The 3,717-nt window shown below is 40.1% G+C and overlaps 1 long non-coding RNA gene across 1 annotated transcript; it reads right to left on the reverse strand.

The window, feature by feature from the left end:
* Positions 1-1,250: 1,250 nt before the first annotated feature.
* Positions 1,251-3,283, reverse strand: LOC109959355 (uncharacterized). Its single transcript, XR_002274827.1, has 5 exons — positions 3,118-3,283; positions 2,351-2,480; positions 1,707-1,818; positions 1,410-1,478; positions 1,251-1,317 (listed from the first exon to the last, which is right to left on the reverse strand). It is a non-coding gene; the product is annotated as an uncharacterized LOC109959355 (long non-coding RNA).
* Positions 3,284-3,717: the final 434 nt, after the last annotated feature.

The following is a 3,717-nucleotide window of genomic DNA, read 5'->3' on the forward strand; positions in this document are numbered from 1 at the left end:
TGCTCTGCATTTGTAACCGCCACGTTTGTACACAGGGTCAGAATGAGCTGTAGTGTAACTGTTTCACTTACTCTGTGATAATGAAGCTTTGTTGTTGTGCCTTAAACCAAAAGTTCAGAGCCTGTATTGCTTTAGTAAAAACTTTGTTCCATCTGTAATGTTTATGGCAAATAGTCAACATAGTGAGTGACCGTTGCTCTTAATTCCGTTGTCACAGGTCCTGATCCTCCAAATGGCCAGAAACCAGCCAGCCATGGCTCTGGAGTTCCTTGATGCTGCAAAGAAACCTGACTTACATCCAGGTAATCTGTACACTTAGCTATATCAGTAGGTTAAACTATTCTCTAAATTAGGTTTTGGAGTAACTCTGGTTTTCAGTCATTTCAAGTTGACAACTTTTACAGTCAATGTTGTAGAATTTTTATACTTAAACCCTGCACAGTCTGCATTGAATCCTGGGAAGACTTATTCCTGTCAACCCTCGCATTGAATCCAGGGAAGACTTATTCCTGTCAACCCTCATGAGGACATTGAGGTGAGTGTGTTTGGAAAGCAACTTGTGCTTCATTCCAGTCATTGTTTGAATATTTTTGTTTCAGAGGGACCATCTTCCCTGACGTGGATTGTGCTGGAATACACGGAACTGAATCAGTTCCCTCTGTCTGATATTAAAACAGAATAGAGTTGCAATGGCTTTATTGAAAAGTACAAACAGGTCCCAGAACAAGGACTAAAAATTGTTTGGTTTTTTGAAATGGCACTGTTCAGGTCTTAGTTCTTCACTAGATGCAGTGAAGAATTAAGACCTGAACCAGTCCCTCACATCTTGGATATTAAAAGCAGAACAAGAAAGTCAGTTGTAATAGCTTGATTGAAGAAAACCACAATGAAGATGGGGCCTGGAAATTGCACTCTCCTTCAGCAAGTACCATTTTTTAAATGCTTAAGTTCTGGCCCAAAAGGTGGGAAATCTCTACTGGCAGGGCGTCAAGGCAGAGTCATACTGCATGTGCCTGGACCACAGTTGTAAAGACTCCATAACTGGTCCAGGTACATGCAGTATAACAGCATGGAGAAAAATGTGAGGTACTCTGCCTTGAGGTACCAGTAGAGATTTCCCATCTTGTCAAAACCTCAGCAGCTGGCTGGGATGAAATGGATGGTTGCACAGGGATGGAGCGGCTGCAAAAAAAGGAAAAGCTTTGTAAACATTTGATTTCAATAATAAATGGTGCATTTATAAACAAACTTGCCTGTCTCTATGCATGTCTTCAATGCTGCTGATTGTCTGGCCACTGACATCTGGTTAAGGATTGCCTAAGGGGGAAATGGAAACCGCTAGAGTTAAGCATGATATGCTCTGTAAATTCAACCCATGTTTTGGTAAGTTTGCTTCATCTCTGAATTACTGGTGGCAAGTCCCAAGAAAAGGCTGTACTGCTGACATCATCCCTCTGCTGGGTTCATCGCCATCAAGCCTATAAGGAACATTAACTTTTGTTTACCCTCAGTTTATTAAACAGGCCATGCCAATTTAATCATTAGTAATTTAAGCTATGCTGCCATTGTAAAGCACCACTTTTTTAAAAATAGGTTCCACATTTAAACAATACTAAACTAAATGTTAAATTTCACTTTTGAAAAGCTTTCCACAGCAATAAGATTTTAATGTTAACATATTTCAGTGGTCTGAAGAAATTGCTTACCATCTGAATTGTCGGGAGGTTTATAGTGGGAGCCCACAATGTTTTGGGTCATCTTCACTGGGCCGTGTGCCTCCCAAGTTCTGGAGTTGTACTCAGCCAGTCTTCAGGTGCACTGTACAATATGGAAAGTGTTGAAATACATTGTTTTACAGTTAAACTTGCCTTTCATGAAAATAGTGGGGGAAATAAACTACATACATATTGTGTACATCTATACAAAGTATGGTTAGTCCTACTGTTGTGCACACGACCAAAATACAGCAAGTAACATCAGTAATAAAGTACTATCAAGTACTAGTACAGTCTATAATTCTTTGAACAAAATGTAGGAATATTTTAGAATCTGCTGGTTTTGCTTATACCACAAGGTCTATATTCAGATTTTAATATGACGCCAACACCACATGAGAAAGCCTGTAATGGTCATTAAAAGCCCTACAAAAGCTAGTGAATCCACCTCAAGTGGGATTAGTGTCACCTACCTTTATTCATGAAGAACAAAGACATCCTTCATACAACAATACAATAAACCACCACCCCATACACTGCATCCTAAAAAGGCCCACCCAGCGCATCTCTGAAGATGGAGACTATTTTGTACAAATCTATGTATGAAATCACACCATTGTTTCTGGTGAACTTACCCATCCACAGCTTAATAGAGGGGTGTAGTGTAAATTTGTTCTTGAAGGAAAATGTAAACCACGCGTTTCCCATTGTTGATCATCTGGAGCATCTCGTTTGTGTAGCCAACAGTCAGGATCCTCTGGCCACCTTGAATGTAGAATAAGACAAGTGCGTCACAAATCTACGTGATAACATTTTACAACGACAATGTCTTCATTTGAAGAACACAACATTTCATTTCTGGATACTCCAAGACCTTTAGTAATCTATATTTAGACATGACATTATCTCCAACAGGACACCATTCTTTAACGTGAAGTTACTTACTGGTAATTTTTGATATTAAATCTTGGCATTGCTTCCACTGTCAATAAAACCTGATATTTGAATGGGATCTTAATTTAAACATAACAGGCTTTTCTGGCCGTTCATTAATGAAGACTGGCAGCTAATCTGTCTGGACTACAATCTAAATGGAGGCTCCATCTTACACAGACGTGGCAGAACAACTCTGTACTCACGCACTTCCCAAAAATCAGCCTCGTTTGCTAATATGAACCTGCTAAAGCAAAACAATAGCGCAACGGAAGACTAACCACACATGGAGCTAGTTAGAGGACACACACCTGGTTTGCCTTCAGCCCCAAAGGCTGAACGTTACACGCCCACATGAACTCGAAATTATACGTTTGTTCAGATGCTTTACCTCAGTAACAGCTAAGCACCTGCATACACAAAGAACGCTGCACATTAAAATTTAATTGTTATAATCTATGCCACGCACCTCCGATCAAAATATATATTACCACCACAGTTTGTCAAAGTCAGCTTCTTACACTTTACATTTTTCCTGCTTCCAACACACCAGCATCAAGAACGGAACGGTCACTTGCTGTCTTATATACCCCCCACACTGACAGGCGCCACTGTTACGAAATAATTAACGTTATTCACTTCACCTGGCAGTGTTTTTTTCTCATCATTATCTCCTTCTTCTTCTTCTATCATCCAATGGTGGTTGGCAAACAGCTTTAGCGTATTACCGCCACCTTCTAGACTGGAGTGTAACATCATAATGTTATGCCTGATCGGTGTTTATGTAGTACTGCTTTATTCGGTACTGAAACTCTGTCACTGGTTTGGTTGTCTCGGCGCTTTGAGAGAGATAAGCTGAGTCTTCAAAGCAAATAGAAACTGAGTCGACAGAGATTTGGTTTGACACTGTTGCATTCAGTATTCGATAACATTACTAAACTGCAAATGAAAACTGTTGATGTAAGCGCTGTAACATGAAATTGATGGGAGTCAGTGACGTGCGGTCAGGGGAGGCAGGTGAGGCAGAGCCTCCCCTGTCAATCTTGAAAAGAAAAAAAAAGTTAACCAT

Source organism: Monopterus albus, unplaced genomic scaffold (assembly GCF_001952655.1).
Source record: "Monopterus albus unplaced genomic scaffold, M_albus_1.0 scaffold38.1, whole genome shotgun sequence".
In the NCBI taxonomy this organism is placed as follows: domain Eukaryota; kingdom Metazoa; phylum Chordata; class Actinopteri; order Synbranchiformes; family Synbranchidae; genus Monopterus; species Monopterus albus.